General features: G+C 49.3%; 1 long non-coding RNA gene across 7 annotated transcripts in view; it reads left to right on the forward strand.

Annotated features, from left to right (window-relative positions):
• The window catches only part of LOC147574452 (uncharacterized), a 60,375-nt gene that overhangs the window by 19,093 nt on the left and 17,839 nt on the right, over positions 1 to 23,443 (forward strand). For 6 of the 7 annotated variants that reach the window (XR_015244219.1, XR_015244218.1, XR_015244214.1 and 3 more), the window contains one exon: positions 368 to 504. This is a non-coding gene — a long non-coding RNA (uncharacterized LOC147574452). Of the gene's footprint in view, positions 1 to 367; positions 505 to 6,913; positions 7,422 to 23,443 lie in introns of those variants that run through there. The other variant, XR_015244220.1, reaches the window with a different exon arrangement.

A 23,443-nucleotide genomic window follows, 5' to 3' on the forward strand; every position in this document is an offset into this window, starting at 1 on the left:
GGTTCTAGGAATGGGGGAGGGGGAGAGCCGCCGAGTCAGAAACAGGTGAGGAGGAATAAGGCAAATATCAAAATCAGGGAGAGAGAGAAGACGAAGCAGAGCCACAGTCAAAGAAACAAACCTGCAGACAAAAACGGGGAAGCGTGGACAGGACACAGACACAGACCCTTGATGTGATGAGAGACGGAGATGGAGAAGCCCGAGTGACAGCAAGGAGCACGTGAGGGGTGTGGAGGGAGGCTGAGACTGAGGTCATCCAGGAAAATAGCTATTTGGAGTAAATGACAAGGCCATCAAGGGTTGTTGTTGTTTCCTAAAGAGACAAAGATTACCAGAATCACTTCTTCTTCTTCTTTTTTTTCTTCAGAATTACTTTGGCACATGTTTTCATTTCTACCTGAACTTTGAGAAGCACGGACATTCCCCAAAATCCATTTTCCTCGTTTGCTGGGGCAGACGCCGCTCGTTTATGGCCCTGGGAAGGAAGACATCACACCTCAAGTGGTGCGTAGACTTTTACGACGAGGCCACCAAAAGCTTTGAGGCACCTTGTGTTTTCATGGTTCGCACCTCTTGACCTAAACGGCCACGTTTAGCTCAACCTGTCCCATCCTTGAAGCAAAGCCTCACGTGTTCAGAGACAACTGATTTGGAATCAGGGACGGTTCAGGGCCAGAGCTGGCCACTCCACTCTGCTGGGGGACAGAGTTTGCTTGATGCGTTTGCAAATGAGTAATGAAAACAAGATGGCCGGAGACAGTGTTGAATGAATGAATGAATGAGAGGAATGAGTGCCAGGCATTCTGGCCACATCATACCCAGCAGTAGCTTCCCAAACGTGCCAAATACTCTCACATTTCGCTGCCAAGAACACTGCCTCTTTTCTCCCCTGCTTCTGTCTGGTAAAACCCTTCCCGTCCATTGTTCAGCAATCGATTCATCTGTATTAAGCACCTCTTCTGCGAATCCCCTGTCCATCAACCTCTTACTCCTTTGCAGGTTAATGGCTCCTTCCTTTGGGTTCCTGACACCTGTTGTTGCTCTGCTGTAGGTCTTAGCATTTCCCAGTAGAGCAGGCTTTCTCAACGTTGACACTGTTCTTTGGGGGGCTGGGTACTGCTTTGCTGTGGGGGGGCTGTCCTGGGTACTGTAGGATATTTGGCAGTGTCCCTCGCCTCTACCCTCTAGAATACAGCAGCCATATCACCCTCAGTTACAACAAATGAAAACATCTCCAGTCATTGCCGAATGTCCTCTAGGGGGTAAAAGTGATCCCAAGGACCCTGTATTGGAATGAGATGTGTTTGGGTATGTCAGCCCTCAGAGAGGGTGCATCCTCTGAACCCTAAGTGGCATAGAGAAGGCACCTGGATCCTGTAGAGGAAGAATCCAGACAGTTGGACTATGCCCATTGAACCAGCCAGTTGAACATATGCTGTGTCGGTCGTTGAAATAAGGATGTGTTGGCACATGAGATCTGTAACCAAATCCATAGGTCTCTATTGAGTCCTGACCTACTGTGAGCTGTCGGGGACACCCATGAGGGATATAAAAGGCGTTTTACATCTAAGGCACTTGTGATGATCCAGTTCCTCAGAAAAGTCCTGTAGCCACGGGACACTGATGTAGGAATAGCAAGCAGTTTGCAATGAGGTTCTGAAGCAGGTCCCTCTATAAAGGGTTGGGGGGACGGTTAGAGCAGGGAAAACCAGAGTGGGCTGCTATTCCTGTGGAGGGCTTAGGAGACTACATAGAACCTGACCTGGACCTTTAAAGGTGAGTAAGACTTGAATGAGGACAATGACACTGGGGTAAGTGTGGTGTGGCCTGAGATCCAGTCGGCCAGGCCCGCAAAGTTGGGTCTTGATTCAGAAGGCCAAGTGTTTCCCAGTATGTCCTGAACAGCCTTCATCAGGGTCACTAGGAACAGTGGTCACAAATGCAGAGTCCTGGGCCTTACAGGCTTAGTGAATCCTTTTTGCTGGGGTGGGCCCAGGACTCTGTATTTTTCACATGCCCCGGGTGATTCTGATGCTTGATGAAGTTTGAGACCTACTTCTGGCAGGGGGCGGGGGGCATTGACCGGTCTTAGTAATAACCTTGGTTTTCCACTGTATGCAGACGGTAGCATTTATATAGTCCAATAGAGGGGTTCAGTACACAGACTGAAACTCCTGGAACCAGAGTGCCGGGGTTCAAATCTTGGTCCTGCCATTTCTACTGTGCCACCTTGGGCAATTTACTTGAAACCTCTGTGCTTTAATCTTCTCATCTATACAGTGGGATTCGCAATGTCCCTGCCTCTTGGGATCTTTGTGAAGACTAAAGAAGTCAATACATCTAGATGCACAGCGTGGTGCCTGGCAGGTAGCAAATGCTCATTCGATAATTAGTCATCATCATTATTGTTATTATGTTAGCATGTGATGTTCGCTGAAGGTTTGAAATATGGTCTTTAGAATATGATCTGCGCTGCTCCCCTCACCTTGCCTTCGGTTACTCCTGAGATTTAGCTGGCCCCTTGCTCCTCCAGAAGGAAGCCGGGCCTGATGCTCTCTGAGTGAGGGGAGAGGCAGCTGTGGACACAAAGGAGCGTCCTGGCAGGGTCAGGTCCCTCCTGGTCTGCGGCTCTGACAGGAGATACTTCTTGCCTCCCTAGCTCTGGGGCAGACTTATTGGAGGCCCAGACCTCTTCCTGGCCTTGCCAGATGGCAGTTGTCACTCCTCAGCAACCCTGTCCCTGAGGGGTCCTGAGCCAGAGCAGGAAAGAAGGGAGGGCAGAAAATGGCTCCATCTGTATGAAGGGCCATGGCCTTGGCCCTCCTATTTGTAACAGCACAACTCTGCACCCCAGGGCCTGGAACACGACCCGTCTTCCTCTGAGCCTCAGGGTGACCGTATAAAGTGGGTGGGGTGGCCTTACCCATCACATTAAAAAAAAAATGTTTATTTAGTTTTGAGAGGGTGGGGAGGGGCAGAGAGAGAGGGAGACACAGAAGCAGGCTCCAGGCTCCGAGCTGTCAGCACAGAGCCCGACGCGGGGCTCGAACCCACAAACCACAAGATCATGGCCTGAACCAAAGTCAGATGTTTAACCGACTGGAGTTTAACCCCACCCATCACATTTTTTTTTTTAAGTTTATTTATTTTGAGAGAGAGCGAGAGAGAGAGTGGCAAAGGGGCAGAGAGAAGGAGAGAGAATCCCAAGCAGGCTCTGCCCAGACAGTGCAGCGCCTGACTGAGGCGTGAACCCACAAACCACGATATCATGTCCTGAGCTGAAATCAAGAGTCAGCCACTTAACCAACTGAGCCACTCAGGTGCTCCTGCCCATTACATTTTATTTTACTTTATTTTATTTTATTTTATTTTATTTTATTTTATTTTATTTTATTTTATTTTATTTTATTTTTTAATTTTATTTTATTTATTATTTTATTTTATTTATTTTATTTTATTGTATTTATTTTATTTTAGAGAGAGACAGAGACAGCACGAGGTGGGGAGGGGCAAAGAGAGAGAGAGAGAGAGAGAAAGAGAGAGAGAGAGAGAGAGAATCCCAAGCAGCCTCTGCCCTGCCAGCGCAGAGCCCCACAACGGGGCTCGAACCCACGAACCTGTGAGATCACGACCTGAGCCGAAACCAAGAGTCGGACGCTTAACCAACTGAGCCACCCAGGCGCCCTTACCCATCACATTCTCAAAATAACAGCTTTCTTGAGCTAAAATCCACATACCTTGCAATTCACCCTGGTGACGTGTGCAGTTCCATGGTTTGTAGTATGTTCACAGAGTAGCACACCCATCCCCACTGGCTAATTTTAGAATATCTCCTCACCCCCCAAAAGAACATTTTCATCACGCTCTTTCCCCTCCTCCCAGCCCCTGGCAACCACTGATCTACTCTCTGTCTCTATGCATTCGCCTATTTTGAACATTTCATATAAATAGATTCATACAATATGTGATCTTTTGTGTCTGGCTTGTCTCACTTTGCATCATGTTTTCGGGGCCCACCCGTGTCGTAGCAGGTTTTGAGGGCCAAATAATATCCCATCGCACGGGGGTAGCACGGTTTGCTAATCCATCTATCAGGTGAGGGACACTTGGGTTGTTACCCCTTTTTGGCCGTTAAGGCTGCTGTGAACATTGGTGTCCAAATCCTTGTACAGATGTATGTTTTCCTTTCTCTGGGGAGACACCTGGGAATAGAATTGCTGGGTCACATGGCAGCTCTGCGTTTCAACTTCTGAACAATTGCCAGATTGTTTCCCAAGGTGGCCGCACCATTTCACATTCTCACCCAAGCGCATAAAGGTTGCAATCTCTTCGCATCCTTGCCAACACTTGTTATTATCTGTCTTTTTTATTATAACCATCCTAGTGAGTGTGAATTGGTATCTCATTATAGGCTCATCTCACTTTATAAATAAGGAAATTAAGTCTCAAAGAGGTGAAGCAGCTTGCCCCAGCACACTCAGCCAGAGAGGAAGCCAAAATTCAAATCAGGCACGTCTCCCTTCCAAATTCCCTTTTTTTGTTTTTTCTCTTGTATCGGGCAGCTCTCCAACGGATGACTTTGGGCCTGGCCCCGTATCTGAGTCCAAGCAGTTCTTGGGATTCACATCGGTCACGGGGCAGGGACGCTCTGGCGGTCAGCTGCTCACTGTTCACGCGCCTGGCCGGCCTACCGGCTGATCCTCATTGAACACCTACCATGGGCCCAGCTCAGGAGATAGAAATAGGTTAAGGAAGAATTGATTTCTCGAGAGCCTTCATCGAATGAAAGATGGATTCTTTTTAGCCTGTAGATTTATTATTTGCCAGCAAATGGCCAAAAGCTGGTTTGAGGGAGAGGCGGGAAAAGGAGAAGAGAGAGGGACCCCTGGCAGGAGGCCTGGAGGATGATGATTTGAGCCAGTTTAAGGAAGATTTGGCACGAATGCTGAAGGGCATGGCCAGAAAGAAGAGGGCCAAGTTAGGGGGATTGGACTACCTTCAAGGATGGGTTTGGGGATGAAGAGGGAGAAAAATTGAGCCTGGCCAGGGTAATGTGCTGTCAGGGGTACTGGAAATGAGAACCAGTTCAGTCTCCCCTCTGGAAGGCTGGCAGTTTTGGAAAAAGTGCTCTGGAGCCGACGGTTTTCCCTGCGACGGTTTCAGCCTGTTTGGGCTTTCACACTTCAGTTTACAGCCTCAGCCCCTGCTGTTTGCTCTCTTATTTATTCTTTTTTACAGGAAAAAAAGCCAATGAATTTTTAATCGAATCGAGCTGAGGTATTTGACCAGTGAATCAGAAAGGCTTCTAAGTCTTAGGGTGGTGGTGGTTGAGGGGAGAGGAATTCACTCCCATCTGCCCGGAAGGAGGTTAGCGCTGCAGGGAGTGAGGCCCTGGGGGTTCCATTGGGTCCGGCACAAGAGTGCAGACCAATCCTGTATCCTTCACGGCAGGATTTCCAAGCTCCCTGGGGGATCGTGTCTCTCAGGGACAACAGCTGACGAAGGTGCTGCTGGTGGATGAAACATCCAGCTGCACAACGTGGAAGGAACTGGAAGGTATTATGCTGAGTGAAATAAGTCCGTCAAGAAAGGACAGATATCATATGTTTTCACTCCTGTGTGGTCTTGAGAAACTTAACAGAAGGCCATGGGGGAAGGAAAGGGGGAAAAATAGTTACAAACCGAGAGGGAGGGAGGCAAACCATAAGAGTCTCTTAAATACAGAGAACACACTGAGGGTTGGTGGGGGTGGGGGAGAGGGGAAAGTGGGTGATGGGCATTGAGGAGGGCACTTGTTGCGATGAGCAGTGGGTATTGTATGGAAGCCAATTTGACAATAAATTATATTAAAAAAATAAAAAACAAAAATTTGGAGAAATAAAAAAACAATTAGGACACGGGGGAAAAAAAACAAACCAAAAAACATCCAGCTGCATGCAGACGGTCTAGCCCAGGGGGTGGCAAACTTCCCTGTAAAGGACCAGATAATTTTAGGCTTTGCGGGACACTGTGGTCTCTGTCATCTGTTCCTGTCCTCCTCCCTCCCCTGCCTCTTTTCCTCTTGTCCTTGTCCCTCTCCTTTTTCCATAACCATTTAAAAATATACAAACCATCATTATTAGCTCGTGGACTATACAAGAACAGACTGTGGGCCAGATTTGCCTGTGGGCCACAGTCTGCAACCCCTGGTCTAGAGGTGTCTTGGAAACTAGCTTGGATGAATTGCCCAAATTTGGGGGGCTTCATATATTTGTTGAACACCTACTGTGTGCACGACTCCTATCAGAAAATGTTCATGTTCTTTGCAATGGAAAAAACATGAAGATAAATCAAGAAAGTCAGTTCCAGTTGCCGTGGGTGTGAAAACAATGGGCCGCGAGAGAGAAGGCCTGGGTATCTGGCCTACTTTGGTCGCCAAGGAACCTGTAGAATTACATCTGTAAAAAGGAGGCAGTAATGCGTTCTTTGCAGGATTAAATAAGCTCAGGAATAAAAATTTTGAAAAGTGCTACACAATAGAAGCTATATTTAGAGAGTTGGGAGTTACACATACCTATGAATAATTGATTGACAGTATAAAGCTACGATCCTAGAGATGTCACAGGTTAGGAAAGAAAAGAGGTTGACTGAAATGCTGTGAATTGGGACCTACAATTTAGGCATGTATCAATTAAGATTGGGCTTAGCTGCTTCCTACAGGAAACCCAAAGTAATAGCATCCTAAATAAGTCGTCTCGCTCTCAATTAAAGTGCAAGAAGAAGGCAGTCCAGAACTTGTAGGGCAGTCTTATGGTGTCGAGAACCCAGGATAGATCGTTTGCTCCATTATCCTTGCACGTAGCTTCTGTTCTACAAAGTTACCTTATGGTCCAAAATGGCTGCTAAACCTCCAGCCATTTTATCTGCATTCCAGACATGTGAAAGGAAGAAGGAGCAAAGAAGAAGATGCACACCAGCAGCCTTTCAAGGAAGCTTTTTAGAAGTTGGCTCCAAATACTGTTATTTATACCTAATTGGCTATACCTAGCAGCAAAGGAGGCTGAGAAAGTCAGTCTTTATCCCAAACGGCCATGTGCCCAGCTAAAACGAAGACATTCTGTTTTTAAAGAGGACAATGAACACTGCGATGGGCAACTAGCTATGCGGCTGCAAGTAGCAAATTCCTGGGAAGGATGGATGTCTGGGCGGCTGGATCACGGAGGGCTTCATCAGGGGAATGAGATTGAGCCTGGTCCTGAAGAATGGACTGAGTTTTAAGTGCTAGACATAAGTGGAGAGGGCGCTCCAGGCAGCGGAATGAATGTAAGCCGAAGGGAACGCAGTATGGGGGAAGATAGTGGGCAAGCTAGCCTAGCCAGGAGCACTCCTATAGAGGAGGTTTGAGAATTGGTGGTGGAAAAGATAATAAAAGCTAGCTGTAACCAGTTGGGGCCCCTACACCTTGGGCGCTGTGTGGCTCCTTAGCCACTTTGTGACTCCCCAGCAGCTCCTTCCCTCGTCCTCCCCTCCCTTTGCTATGTCACCCACATGGCGTCTTTTGCCAGGCTGCCGCCCCCCGGGAGGTGGTCCCAGGGCCTCTTGGGTGGACCCCTTCAACACAGCCCTAGTCCATCCCTTTCCCCTGCATCCACCCAGTCTTTGGCGACACCTGGCATCTTTGCTCCACTAAACTCTGCAAGTGGATATGACTTCCTGCTCAGTGGTGTCTCTTCCTCCATCTGAGGACACAGGCTGAGCCAGTGGTCTCTTGACTTTAGACTTTTTTTGGAGTGAGTTGGGCCCTAGTGTTTGTGTTCTAGCTCTGGGGGCCTGCGGGTCAACATATCTCTCCTTCCAGCTCCAGGGTGAGGTTTTGCTTGGCTTGGGGACATGGAGATGGGCAGGTTCAGGTCACTTCAGTCCTCACCATTAGCTCCGAAGTCCAAAAACTCCCACCTCCCTCCAAGCACCTCAGTCAGTCTCTAGCCTTCTCTTCTGCACGGGCTGAGATGCAAGATGGGACAGGGGCCACACAGCCAGGGTGGGCCCAACCCAAGCAAGTCCTACCCAGATGATCTGGCATCTCCCTTAAGAATGTGTGGGCACTTCACGCCTGAAATTCGCAGTTTTGGGACCTCAGGGGAGATTCCACAGCAGCAGGGCAAGTCCTCACAGAGTGTTCTGCTCGGTATATTACATTTATTGACCTCTCACCGTCCGTCGGGCACCTTTAGCCCATTATCTGTGAGGTTGTTACGAGTGAAGAAATGGACAGAAGTGAGTGAGGACTGGAATATCCTGGGGGAAAATCATGAAAAGAGAGGTCAGGAAAGAGCTGGGGCCAGATTGCAGAGGCTTTTTACGCCAGGCCCAGAAGCACAGACTTTTTCCTCGGAGCACATTGAAGGATTTTGAGCAGGTTGTGATGTGGTCTCAGTTGTGCTTTTGAAAAGTTGATCTCAAAGTGTGGAATGGATTGGGAAGAGAGGGACAGATGTCTTCCCATTACAGTGTAAGCCCCGGGAAGGGGTGGGGTATGGGGAAGAGAAAGAGGGGGAAGGGGAGGTGGGGGAGAAGGGGGAAGGAGAAGGGGTGAGGGGGAAAGGAGGCAGGGGGAGGGGGAAGAGAGAGGGTTTGGGTGGTCTATTTCTTTCTTCACTTGGAAGCATACAGTTCCTGGGTGCCCAACACATGTGAGAGAGGGTTGGATAAACAATGCAGGACCGTCTGTGGTCCTTGCAGAGGCTCACAAAGCGGAAAGGAAGAGGGAGGAGAATGCCCACGGACATGTGCAAGGCCTCTGGGACTTACAGGGGGCTTTCACAAGGGTTACCTCGCTGGATTCCTGCCCCTGTTCCACGCAGCAAGCAGGACAGATGCTCTCCATTCCACACAGGAGAAAACTGAGGCACCAGCAGATCCACGGGCTCACAGTTATACAGGTGGGTGGGGCAAAGCTGGGACTCAAATCCAGTGCCGTTTCTGTTACCTCAGGAGCATACAAGAAAGGTACCCGGAGGTCTGGGGGAGGTGCTGTTGGGCAGAATAGGGTTCTAAGGACTGGGTTCTGGAGTCAGACTAACTGGCCCCATTTCCAACTAGCTGTGTGAACCCAGGGCAAGTTTCTTAACTTCTCTGTGCTGTAGTGCCTTCATCTGTAAAATGGGAGAACTGGTGCCTATATCCTAGAGTTGCTTGAGGCTCACTCAAGATACTGTGGGCGTGTAAAGTGCTCAGCACAGGCCTGGCCCAAAGTAAACTCTGTAAGTGATTCTACCAATATTATTAGATTTCGAGGTGGGTGGAACAGGGAGGACACCCCAGGCAGAACCAATGAGCCACTTCAGGGGGATGTGGCAGGGACCCAGGCCACCCTAGGACCTTCTTTCCATGTCCAGACCCCCTATAGTACCCTGTACTTCACCTTTGCTTCCTCTCCTGCATTTTCCTCCCATCTTCCTCTTCCTCTCCCTTTCCTTGTCCCATCCGTCTTCCCCTCTCCTCCCTGATGCTCCTTGCTGTTATGCTGGAAGCCCTGGGTGCTAAAGACTTTGCTTACACCTCCCCATTCTCTTCATGTGACTGTGGGCCAAGAGCCAGCCTTCCAAATTGCTTTGACATCCACTGAGGAGCACGTTCCAAAAATATCAGCTGTTTACCAGGTCTGCTAAAGGACATGGCCAGGGCATCTGGCTTTTCCTGGGGGAGAGAGGTTTCTGTAGGCAAAATGTCTCCCTTTTCCTTATACTATTTCTCCTGATCCTTAGTCCAAATGGTCTCTTTTTATTAAAAGGACACACACACACACACACACACACACACACACACACACAGAGAGAGAGAGAGAGAGAGAGAGAGAGAGAGAGAGAGAGAAGAGAATATTATTACAATCTGCCCTCTGGTTTCATGGAAGGAGAGAAGAAGGGAGAACAGGCTCTGCGGTTATCACAGCCATTAGTGGGAGATTATTTGTTCATCAGCCTATAAAAAGTTCCTAGACTTGGCCAAGGTAATTACCAGCCTAGGTGGCTGGCCACACTGGGGCACAGGGGAGGTGAGGCTGTCATTTCCAATTTACCAGCCTCCATTTGCTGCTTGGTCAAGGGGTTCAAATGAAAAGGTTAATTAAGAATCAGGGGATTTGCTCATCAGGTTAAATCATGTACACACAGCACAAAGGCCATGTCTACCATAACTGCTTTGAAAAACCAATTCTATTCTGCATGCATTTATTGACATACCACACCTCATCTCTCACTTCCACCTCCTCTACCCCGCCCCCAATACATTCCCATCTTTTCTGGAACATGAGTGTGCGAGGCTTTGTTCATTACAGGGCGCCACTTTTTTGGTACTCATTTGGGAAATGGGGCTTGTACCACAGCGAAGAGAAGCCTACACATGCATGGACTCCTTTCACATGAGCCATTTGCCCTGGGTAAATCACCTCCCTTGTCTCAGGGCCAGTTGGAGTAGATCCTCAATTTCTAATCACGATGATCTATGGGAGGAGGATAGATGGTTGGTCTGTGTCAAGATGGTCTTGAACTATCTTGGACGATTCTTTAAACTATGTGCCCTCCGATTCTGATATGTGCCCCCCACCACCACTCAATGTTGTCCAAGTTTATTGGTATATGTAGTGGATGCTGTGGGTCACCCTGATCCTTCCTGCAGGACCAAGGTCTTCATTCCTTCAGCTGCTGTGACTCTTGGCAGATGATTGCCTTTCATCTGAGTCCCTTTCCAGGAACTGCCCTCAGCCCAAACAACCAACTTTCTTAAGGTCATTCCACCTTCCTGCTTCCTGGCAGCAGCGTGCATCCAACTATGGATATGGGGGTGTAAATACCCATCCCTTTGCACTCAGAAGGGTCAGATCAGTCCAGAGATCTCTGTATAATAGGCTGAGAACTTTGTTGAAACTTCAGATCAGTTCAGCTCCTCCCTCTGCCCAATCCTACTTCCTTCATTCTCTCCTTCTGCCCTCACCCCTGGTTGGTGATGCCAAAGTACCTTCAATAAATCTCCTTTATGCAAATCTCCATTTTAGAGTGTCTCTCAGGTAACCCAACCAGGGTTGGGTGTAGGATCATCAAATCCAGTGAACACCAGGGCTGTCCATTAATTCAGCAAACACGTGTTTGGCATCTATGATGACTCTAGCCCTAGAAGTCTTCCTGGATAAGGAAGGATGCCAAGTGGGCCTTAAAGGGTAGGCAGAATGTGGAAGGAAGGAGGAGAGGAAATGAATTTAATAGCATCATTATTTGTATTGTGGCGGTCCTTCCCGTTTTCATGTCAGCTTGTGGAGCATCCCTCATAACAGAGATAATAGCAAATGGGTGGATATTTGAAATTATCCTGGATGGCCAAGATTACTAATTCTAGCTCTAGAATGGCAATATCTAATCTCTAATGGGTGCTGGATTATTGCCCATTGAAAATTCTATCGTGTTCCCATTGGCACACCTCCCCCCCTTCCCTTTAAAGTGGTGACCTCCTTCTACCCTATGGCCAGAATCAAATAGGAGGAAGTTCCTAGCCCCATGGTATTATTTGCAGCCTTTGTCTTGAGCCTACCACCTCATCCCACTTTGAATCTTCTGTCAATTGTCCTTGGGTGCCTCCGCTTCTGGTCTCTTGTCTTGCCCCCTGCCCAGGGCTTTTCAGACTCTCCTGGGCTCTGATGATTGAGGTTGCCCTCCTAACTGTCACCTTTTGACTCCCTCCCCACTTACAGTCCAGACATGTTTTTACTCCATCTTTCTCCTCTCATGCCAGATGTCTCCCCTGTCCAGTGCAGCCCAGACTCTATCCCAGCATTGCCCCAGGTGGCTGGGTGTTCTGCTGGCCTATAATCCCATGGCCACAGACCAAGTTCAGCATTATTGGGAAGGGTATCTGCAGCTCTTAGGGGGTTAGGGTCTGTGGCTCTGGCTGGAGCACATGACTGAAATGGTCTCATTCTAAACAAAACAAGAAATGCTGTGAGGTCCCTTATTTCCAGTGCCCTTCATTTCTACTCCCAACTGCCATGGTGTGGCTTCTGGGTCCTGGTGCAGGCTCCTAAGAAAAAGGCAGGTTTGAGTGGAGCCAAGACCTCAGTGAGGCAGCTGGAGGCTTCGCATTGAAGGAAACCAGGAGAGACTTGAGAAAACAGCCTGGGAGGAGGAGGAAGAGGTGGGGAGGTTCTGTCCATGGTGCTGAACAACAATCCCAGAAATAATTAGTTGTTGGGCTTCTATTTGGGTCTCAGCACTCATCCGTGTACTGTGAAGAACCCAAAGGACATAAGGAACCAAGTTCCTGCCATAAAAGGTCCTTTAATCAAGTCGGAGACAATAAAACACCCACATGAGAAAATAGAGGAATAATCCTAAATGGTCCATATGATGATGGGTCTCAGAAAACTGCATGGGAGAAAGGTTCTGGCTGTCTTGATAAAGAGATCCCTGAGGCAAGCCCCGTTTTGGGGTCTGTGCCCTTTAGAGGGAAAAAAATGCTTTATAATGAAATTTTCTTTCTTTAGTCGCCATAGCATCCCCTAGAGTATTTAAAGCCTAAAGGTCTTGAATATAAACTAGTTGATCTAACTGCAGCAGTTTAAATTTAGGTGCTAATGCTATGTTTGAAATGTAAGCACGTGATTGGCTTTTAGTTATGTCTTTAAAAAGGATTGGTGGGCAATTTTTGTCTGGATGCCCATCCCCAGACCATCTGGCCATGGTCTCTCAACCCTTGCTTGTTATAGTCACACCCAGATGATCCTATAAGCAGGAGGCTCCAGAGCTCACTGCTGAGTGCTGTCCCTTCTCAGTTCTTCCTCTACCTTCAGCATTGTCAGGACCTGAGCCTGATGGGACTATGCTCATCCCCCTTCTCCACTCCCAGTATGTGCCCACCCCTTGCCTTGGAAAGGAAGAGGCTGCACCTTTGGATTCCTCCTTTAGCTAGGGACCTCCCTGCCTACCCCCTGGGTTTCAGGATGGACAGGAGGAGGCAGCTTGTCTGCACCTTCCTTCCAGAAGGTATCTTTGTGAAGATCAACTGCTCACAGAGGAAAGGAGCTGCTTTAGCTCTGTCATTGAAATGGGAAAAACTGATATTTCATCTGACCAATATACTGATCCCTGACTAACTTGCTGTATGAGGGGCAGGTGACATGTCTATTGGTCTCAGTTTCTCTCTTAAAACAAGAGGAGTTGACAAGATGGTTGAGCAGTGTTCTTGTTTGTTCATCTTCACAGTTTCTGAATCAGAAAATGTTGGTTTGGTTCTTACTTACACTGTACGTATATGTCCTTCATCTGTCTACCTAATTCCCTGAAGTCTTAACTCCATGAGAGCTAAACTCAGGGAATTCTCTATCCATGGGCATACTCTTTATTCTTATGTGACTTTATCTGGTGTCCTGCAAAGGATCTAGGCTAGACAACGTGGAGCCTAAAGGAACCCTTCGCCCATCTCTCCCCTCAGAACTTAATCAGAGTCAGCTTCACTAGCAAGCTCCTTTAATTTCCATTAACTCTCAAGAGAAAAGGCAGGAGGCATGACTAGCCTCAAAGCCTCACCACCCTGGAATGAGAAAAGAAAAGAGAGAAGAACAGATTTTCTTTTCAATCAATAGATTGGCCTATAGACAAAACATTCATTGACAGGGCTTCAGGAAGGGACCGAGTGATACCAAAAGGAGGCTGGTGCAGATAGGAAGGTGGAGATAGGACAGAAAATCCCAATTCAGTATGTGATAAAGATTGCCCAAGAAGGTTTTTCAAGAGAAGCTTTAAGAAGAGGCATTGAAACAGGATTTGTGAGAAATGGAGATAGTCATATATTGCAAAGACAAAAGCTGTAATTGGCGAGTCCAATGTGTCTGGGGTGAGGGTAAGCTTAGTAGGCTCCGGTGGGCCAGGTGAAGAAAGTGTGAGAAGTGTGTGGTGAGATGCAGGATGGTGGGGTAGACAGATGACCACAGCATTGCATGCCAGAGTCTAGAGTTGCTTCAATAAGAACAAATGAGATGTCGGTCTTGACGCTGGGTCTCTGTGGGTTGAGTTTTTGTTCTGGGACTCTTAAGCCTGGGGAGACTTTAGGGTTCCAGATGTTAAGTTGGTGTGAGTATGTGAATATGTGTGGAGAAGACAAGGGAGATGGATTTCACTTAGGTCATTATGGTTTGATCCAAATTAGTTTTAATTTGGTCAAGAGAATTAACTCAATGTTTATTAGCAATTGGTAATTAGCTCCAACTCAGCCCAGGCCCCAGGGACTGGCTGTCAGGCTGTGTGATTATTTTCTTGCCAGGAGAGAAGAGAATGGGGCTTCGGTGTTTGGCAAATACTGGGTTGGGGTAGATTAATGGATTTTTTTTCTTTCGGACCATCAATTTCATCAATTTTGTTATTCTCAATTGCTGCCCCAGTGGATCTTACAGCACCACCCCCAACACATCCCTGGAAATTCTGTTACATTTAGCATGGCTAGGGACAGGAGAGGAACTGCTGGGGTGGGTATCTGGAGGAGAGTCTGGGGCTCTTCTTGGAGGGAAGCTCAGTCATATCTGGATGGGCAGTAGAACTGCACCAGCCATGTAGATTAAGTTATCTCTAACCTCTTGCCTCCAGCCTCAGTTCTTACCATACTTTTCAGGTGCTATGCTGCCTTAACATAAATCCAGGACTCTTCTCTTCCACGTCTCCCTCTTGCTTTCTTCCCAGCAGCAGCAACACTGAGGCAATGCTGGGTTTCACCACTCCCTGCTCTCACTAGCCCCATCTGCACCAGGGGCCAGTCTTGGGAGCTGCAGGAAGGGTGGGGAAAGCATGTTGGGTCTGTTGACATGAGTGAGTCACTCTGAGTGGGAGTAGATGACAAAGGGAATATGACTCAGTGAAGGGAATAGAATGTGGGTGAAGGCAAGGGGTTTGCACATCTTCACCTGCCCAAGGAAATTTGGAAGCCCAAGGGTCTTGGGGAGGGAGCAGCTGGTGCCCATTGATATTGGCCTAATGGCGCCACCATTTTCAGGTCTCTCTTTGTGTGGCCCATGTGTATGGCATTGTCTTCTGGATATTGTCCCATCTGCATTCTTTGCCACTTCCCTGAATATTTTGTCTTGGCCTCTTTAGCCCTTCTTAGCCAGTGTGGTTGGTGAACAGAAATTTCAGGGAATCTGAAACCAGTGCCCTCCCCCAGCTACTGGGTCCACATCTATCAGAGGGGACTGCAGCTAGTTGCTAGTGTTCTGGCCTGAGTTTTGGAGCAGAGTCTGCCATGGAGAAAGAGACTTAAGAGTCTGTCTAAGTCACTGGACATCGCAATGGCCTATGTGGCCTCTCTTTTTGGAAAACGAGGAGAGGGATATTATCCTGACTGCTATAGGCTGCTGCTTTTTTCTGTGGCCGGCACCTTGAAAGGAGCAGGGGGACAAACTGTTCTGAGGAGGCCAAACTATGTAAGGAAAAAGAGCAAGGAGGTGCTGCCACAGGCCACATAGGACTGGCCATCACTGACCTCAGGGCCTTTGCACATGCTATTCCCTTCATATAGAAGACTCCTTCTGTATATCTGGATGACCAATTCCCTTACTTCCTTTAGGTCTTTGTTCACATAGCACCTTCTTAGTGAGGCCTCCCTGACCACACTACTTTAAAATGTCACCCCACCCCCATCATTTTTTATTCTCCCTTCCTGCTTTATTTTTTATCCATATTACTTATCGCCATCCAATATACTATATCTTCGATTTATTCACTGTATTTATTGAACATCTTTTTCCACTAGAATGCAGTCTTCATGAGGGGAGGGAATTTTGTCTGTTTATTCACTGCAATACCTCCTGTGTCTAGAAAAGCACCTGGCATGAAGAAGGTGCTCAGTGAATCTTAGCTGAATTAGTAAATTAATGAAGACAATTCTTTTTTTAAGTTTATTTATTTATTTTGAAGGAGAGAGAGCACACGTAGGGTAGAAACAGAGAGAGAGGGAGAGAGAGAGAATCCCAAGCAGGCTTCCCACTGTCAGCACAGAGCCCAATGCGGGGCTCGAACTCACGAACCATGAGATCGTGACCTGAGCCGAAGTCAAGAGTCAGACACTTAACCAACTGAGCCACCCAGGCGCCCCTAATGAAAACAATTCTTCAAACAGGAGATCAGTCCAGGAATGTGTTACCTGCTGTAGAGGATGAAGTCTCAGACTGGGATTTGGGAGTGCTGGTCTCAAGCCCCAGCCCTGCCCTGCACCAGCAGCAAAGTAGAGATAAGGTAGCCTATCGTGCATTCCTCCAAGCAATTATGAAAATCAAGCCAGGTGATGCTAGTAAACGCATGCTATAAAGTATAAAGGGCTTCCCCTCATGGTCCTCATTCTGATTACCATTTTGACTGGGGCTGACCTGAATGACAGTGTGGGCACGTGAGGTTGGGACAGTTAGAGATTCCTTGGAGGAAGTGAGTCTTGAGCTGGGCTCTGAATGTACAGGGAACAACACTGGCACAGGCCCAGAGGAGCAAGGAATTTGGGATGAGAGAGAAGCAGGGCCTCTGTGGAGATAGTTTCTGGTGCTAATTCTAAACAGGGACGAGGGATGCTCCTGGATGTTGTGGCCACAATTTCTCAGGCTAGTTGCCCTGGCTGAGCGGTATTCTACTCAACGCATGCTTGTTACAAGCAGCTGCGACCCACTGCACTGCCTTGGTGTGTTGCTGGTTGGCAAAGATGACAGGCAGCCTCAGGCAGTAGAGACAAGTGTCCAAAGGTTGCAGGTGGAAGGCCAGGGACTCCAGCCCTCCTCCTGGGGCCCTGCAGCTACGCACTTTGCACAAGGGCCAATTAAGCTACCCTTGACTTCTCCCAGTGTTACAGCTTTTTGCAGTCACCATTCCTGACTACAGTTTCTATGTGTCTTCGTGCTATTCTCAAGAGAGAACATTTCTGGTGCCCTTGAATCAGCCTATGGATGGAGCAGTCACTTGCCCACCCCTCCTCGAAGCCCCTGTGGTCCAGAGGGGGGAAGGTCGCATGGTACATGACGGGAAGATACCTGGCCTCTCCCCTTAGTGTTGGGGAGCAGGGAGAATTGATTGACAGATACAGTTGGGCAGGAAAGCCAACTGGCTGAAAGTTGAGTTCAAGCCCTCAGTGCCATCTTGGGAACCAGGGCTCAAAGGGTGGATTCTGGGAGAAAGAAAAAAGGCTGTCCCCATAGAGATTCTGCCTGAACTTTAAGCTTTATCTTCGTTGTCCCCTTGCTCACTCACCAACCCCCAGCGCCCACCTCTGCCTGTGCTGTCTCCCTGCCTGGTTCTTCTCCATTGTTCTTCTCCCTTGATTCATACCCCACCTGTTCTTCAAGCTCAACTCTGCCTCATCTGCTGCCAGAGTACTTCCTTAGTCACTCCAGCCCCTTGGTGTTGCCCCCTCTCTCCTTCCTCCCTCTTTCCAAGGTCATCTCCAGCCCCCTTGACCCTCAACGTGAGCTTTCTTGTGACAGACGGCTTCTGTAGGATCATCTCACATTGCCGTTGGCTCTGGTAACTACTCAGGCCTTGTCTTTCCAAGGTCAACAACACAAATATGCATCCCTCCTCAGGCCTTTGCTGGGCACACAGAGATCCACAGAGCTAGGGCTGGAAGGTGTTTTAACCATCTTCAGGTCAAATCTCCCTATTTTAGAGATGAGAGACTGGAGGCCCAGAGAAAAGGAATGTTTTGCCTGTAAGCAAAATCACAGAGGCAGGGGCAGAGCTGGGAGTGGAATTCAGGTCTTTGGGCTCCTTGCTTCGGAGAGGAGGATGAGAAGGAAGGAAGGGGCTTTGGCTGTGAAGTTGGTACCACAAGGCTAGAGAGTAAACCAGAGCCCAGGCGGCCAGGGGCAGTCAGGGAGGCCTCACGCACCTGGGAGCCAGTGCTCGCCCAACACCCAGCGGAAGCAATGGCACAGAGATGCCCAAATGCCCCTCCTGCTTGGAGGGGCTCAGACCCTGATATCTTAGCAGGAGCCATTTGTGCCTTTGGGAACAGGTGTTCCCCCCTACTCCCTCCACCCCACAGAACAGACATCCCCCCCCCCCCCCCCCCGCTTCCTCTTTTAAAATGCAGATCTCTCAGAGATGGGCTGAAGGACACTGATGGCAGAGAGCTCTGGAGTGGTCCTTGCAGGGAAAGGGAGGGGTGGTGGTGGAGGAGCCTTACAATGTCACCTGTTTCATGGGGCGCCTGGGTGGCTTAGTTGGTTGAGTGTCAGAGTTCAGCTCAGCTCAGGTCATGATCTCGTGGTTCCTGAGTTCTAGCCCCACATCGAGCTCTCTGCTCTCAGCCTGTCAGCACAGAGCCTGCTTTGGATACTCTGTCCCTCTCTCACTCTACCTCTTCCCCGCTTGCACTCTCTCTCTCTCTCTCTCTCAAAAAATAAATAAAACATTTAAAAAAATTGTTACAATGTCACCTGTTTCTCAACCTGGCTCTGGCCATGGGCATGGTGTTTCCTGATAGACAAATGATCTGAATGAAAGCCAGCCCAGGGACCCAGGGGGAATAGTTTCTTTTTTTTTTTTTTTAATGTTTATTCATTTTTTTAGAGAGAGAGAGAAAGAGCATGAGTGGGGGAGGGGCAGAGAGCCAGGGAGACAAAGAATCCGAAGCAGTCTCCAGGCTCCGAGCTGTCAGCACAGAGCCCGACACGGGGCTCGAACTCATGAACTTGGAGATCATGACTTGAACTGAAGCCGGACGCTCAACCAACTGAGCCACCCAGGTGCCCAAAAAAACCATATATTTTTTATTGTTTATTTTATTTTTGAGAGAGAGAGTGTGTGAGCAGGGGAGGGGCAGAGAGAGAGAGAGAGAGAGAGGAGGGGCAGAGAGAGGGTGACAAAGGATCTGACAGCAGCGAGCCTGATGCAGGGCTCGAACTCACGAACTGTGACATCATGGCCTGAGCCCAAGTCAGCCACTCAAGCGACTGAGCCATCAGGGAGAATATTTCCAATGAAATGTGTTATTATCAGGGTTCTGCTGCTCTGCGAGGGAGAAGCAGGTTAAGCTGAGCTTTCCCCACGCCCCCCAGGGGAGGATTGGTCTTCGGGGGCCTGGTGATCCTGACCTCAAGCCAAGGGCACTGCTGTGACTGTCTGATCCCACCCTGTTTCATCTGTTTCAGACCTTAGGGTGGGAAAGGCTGCGTGATTATTGCCATTTTGCAGGTGGGAAGAGTGAGCCCCACGGCGGCCAAGTGGGTGTGGAGAAAACAGACACGTGGAAAAGGAAGTGGAATGGAGGCTGGGGCCTGGCGCAGGCTCTGCCCTAACTGGCTGTGCGATGTTGTCCACACCTTTTCAGTTTTCTGGGTTTCTTCATTCGGTTGTGTAGGTTGGGCCAGATCAGTGACTCAGACTACTTTTTACCGTCCATGACTCCACGGGCTTGCCCCTCCCTTGGGCTCCTTTAGGACCACCCCGGGAGCTGTTACAGGACAAACCCTTATCCTCCTGCCCACAAAGCTCATCAGAACAATGGCCAAGAATGGCATTGTGGGGATCTGTCCTAATTTATATAACCCAACTCAAAGCTTTTGCACTTGATGTTTAGGAACAAATGATGTACCAAGCCCCTGGGTCACTGTCTCAAGAAACTCCAGCCTTCCAGGTCCTGCTGCCCTGGGGCTAAGACGCCCTGCTTCTGGGGTTCTGGCCCAAGAAGTCACCCATTCAGCGGTGGCTGGGCCAGGGCTGGGTGCCCAGCCTCCAAGCCCTTCATTGATCAGGGGCTGCTGCGGCCCCCGGTCCCCACCTCCCCCTGTCTGGACACCAGCCTCCTGCGGATGGCCAGGAAAACTGGTCAAATGACCAGATTCCTCTGCGGGGCTGGTGCAGATGCTGCTCAGCGCCCTTCCTGGCCCGGTCCCTCGGGCTCTCAGCTGTCTTTCCCCACATCTCTGCGTCTTTCTCTGAGTCTCCGGTGAATACCGCCACACAGGAAGCCTGATTTACCAAGGCTTGCAAGGGGTCTCAAGATGCTAATGGCTTCCCTGGGGACGACAGGCTGGGGCGGCGGCGGCTGGCAGGGAAGGCAGGCTGCGCGGCAACTCTCACCCTGGTGCTGAGTCCTGCGGTCTCCCTCGGCTGGTACCGCTGAGGATCGCTGATCAGGGTCACTCCTGCCTCCCGGGGGGACAAGCCAGGCTCAAGGGCAATGCTGGATTGCCTTGCGGGGGACCTGTAGGCAGCACAGAGGGCCTCCCTGCTGAACCCAGACTGAAATTTTTTCTTGCCCTAGGCCCAACCCCGTGTTGATTTCAGAGTCTGAATGTGGTGGCTGCAAGAACAAGGTGCACCATTCCGGTGGAATTTGAAACCAGAGGGAGAAGGAAGCAAACTGCCACTTACTAGGACCTGGTGGAGGATGGTGACTTCTTCAGGCACCGTGTCACTCATTCCCTGTTTCCCAACGCCCCCCTGCTGCAGGTGGCACTATGCCATTTACAGGCATAGACTGTGGCTCAGAGAGAGCAAGTACTGGCCTAGGGTAACACAGCCGGCCAGAGACAAAGCAGGAATCCCGCCAAGCCCACGGCCCAAACCAGAGTGAGGAAAGCCAGGAATTGGAACTCCATTTACAGATGGAGAAAAGGGGACTCGTGTCTTCCTCCCCTTGCCCTGGATGGGTGAACACCCTCTTCCTGCACCCCGCCCCCCCCCCCCCCACTTCCCTCTCCTTATGAGATTCCAGCCAAGGCATTGTCTTTTTTCGTTCGAGAAAGAAGAGAATCTTCATTTCCTGCCAGTAGAAATCAATAATTTATGAACTACTGTCCCAGCCAGAGCAAAGAGTGATTTTTAAAAAATGCGTCTTAAAATACTATATTAATAAGTATTCCAAAGAGTGAAAATATTTGAATTAGGGGAAATGAATGTTTTACGAGCTGGTGGGGAAGCAATCCCCTGAGATGGGCAGGGATGGTGGGAGAAGCGGGAGTCTTGGATTGGGGCTGGCTCGATTGTTCTGAGGCTCCAAGCCTGAGCTGCGGTAACTCAAAGGGCAGAGTGGGTGCAGAATGGGGCCCAGCCAAGGGCCTGGAAGGTCTCCATCCCTAATGCTTGTCAGGTGTTGGCCGCATGTGTCCTGGTCTGAAACTACTGTGGATTTTAAGTTCTGGCTTCTTGGGACCTGCTCCCCTGGAAGGGTCCTCCAGGACTTCCTTCCCAGGTAGCTGTAGAGAGAGTCATCATCCTACAGCCATATATTACTGTTCAGTAGCTATTCACTGTCTCCTCTTTGCTGTGAGCTGATTATACTGCTCCGCCCCTGCCAGGGACCTTGGCTTTGCCAATGGAATGTGGGTGGACATGACTTACGGCTCATCCAAACAGAGGCCTTATATCTGCCTGCCGGACCGCTTGGGTTCTGGGACTCCGGCCCTGAGAAGAGCGTGCCTCATGCGGTCACTGCTCCTTCTGCCTGGGTCCTGGGACAGAGACACGTGGAGCAGAGCTGAATCCCAGCCGGGACAGGCCACCGCAGCCAGCCTGCACACTTGAGAGCTCGTTGTCATGAGACGCGGAGATTTGGGGGTTGTCACAGGGCATCATCACAGAAAAGTGAATCCGCCCTCCCAGCTCTGCTCCCTCCATATCCTGTTGGAGAAGCATCTTCTTGTCCCTCAGACAGGCGCCCCCAATGTCAAATTCATTCCCTTGGAAGGGTACCTGCTTTCCTTCCAGAATATGCTCCCCCTGGGGAGGATAGAGCAAGTTCCCCCAGTTTTTTTCCATCATAACAGTCCTTTTACAGCATCGACTCATGTCTCAGACCCCCAAGGTTTAGTGGCTGTATTTTGGTAACCATCGATTGGGATCAAGTTGAGGGGGAGAGATGCAGTGATAAAAAAGCAGCTACGAATTATATTTTACTATATATTTTATCCAATATAGTAATGGTTGATGAACACTTGAAAAGCAGCACACAAGGGCACCTGGGTGGCTCAGTTGTTTAAGCGTCTGACTTTGGCTCAGGTCATGGTCTCACGCTTCGTGGGTTCGAGCCCACGTGTGCTGACAGCTTGGAGCCTGGAGCCTGCCTTGGATTCTGTGTCTCCCTCTATCTCTGCCCCTCCCCGGCTCACACTCTGTCTCTCAAAAATAAATAAACATTAAAAAATTTGAAAAGCAGCACGCAAACATAAAAGGTATAGTGTTTATTCCATTATTGTTTGATACAGTGTAGATTCACGGATTCCTTGCGATCCGAGACTCTGAGGTACCCAGGAAAGAGAGTGACTTTTGCTGTAAGAGAGACCACTTGCCAGCAAGGACCTCAGGCTTTCCAGACCTCAGTTTTCTCTTCTGTAGAATGGTGATAAACACGCCTGTGCTATAGGATTTCGTAATAGGTAAAAACATGAATGATAAAGCACTTGACAGACATGGGGGGTCTTGACTAATCTTCCTGTTCTTTGTTGCTTATCTAGTTCTGTGATCATAGCCCAGATTTAGAGCTGACTCTCAGCCTCAGTTTCCCCATCTGCAGAATGGGGAGCACACTACTTGTCTCCGTATTGCTGGGGGATGACCCAGAGTTCTTAATGTGAATGAACCTGGTGCACAGTAGGGACGAAAGCAACGTCCGTGGCGCCTGGGTGGCTCATTCGGTTAAGCTTCCGACTTTGGCTCAGGTCATGATCTCACCGTTCATGAGTTCAAGCCCCACTTCAGATCCTCTGTCTCCCTCTCTCTCTCTGCCCCTCCCCTGCTCACACTCTCTCTCTCTCTTTCAAAAATAAACAAATATTGGGGCCCCTGGGTGGCTCAGTCGGTTGAGCGTCCGACTTCAGCTCAGGTCATGATCTCACAGCTCGTGAGTTCGAGCCCCGCGTCAGGCTCTGTGTTGACAGCTTGGGGACTGCAGCCTGCTTCAGATTCTGTGCCTCCCTCTCTCTCTGCCCCAACCCACTCTCATTCTGTCTCTGTCTCTCTCAAAAATAAATAAACATCAAAAAAAATTAAAAAAAATAAAAATAAACAAATATTAAAAAAAGAAAAAAAGACAGTAACTTTCTCCTTTCCTGACCACGTGCCAGTCACACCTCTTCCAAATAGCTTTCCTAGGCCCCCACTCCACTTGGGAGCCTCCGTCAGGACAAAGCTCTTGTCCAGGAACGCATTCATCCCAGGCTAAAGACCTGACCGCTGATGTCAGTAAGAGGAGCCCTCCCTGTAAATTAATTTAAGATCCTGTTTACATGCCTCAACCGTGATCATGTGCTCCTTTGACCTACAGCCCTGCACCTTAATTAAAGCAATTAGTGTACGGCAGTGAGTGACAGCCTGGGTTTCGCAGGCCTCTGCCAGGTTCCCACTTGCCTGCACTGCCCGAGGCCAGGCTGGGTCAGCCTGTCCCCACCTGGTGTTCGTAACATGGCCAGGCTCCCACCTAGGCGACGCCATCACTCTTCACAACAGAA

This window comes from Puma concolor, chromosome E1 (genome assembly GCF_028749965.1).
Source record: "Puma concolor isolate L17-30 chromosome E1, mPumCon1.1.hap2, whole genome shotgun sequence".
Lineage (NCBI taxonomy): Eukaryota > Metazoa > Chordata > Mammalia > Carnivora > Felidae > Puma > Puma concolor.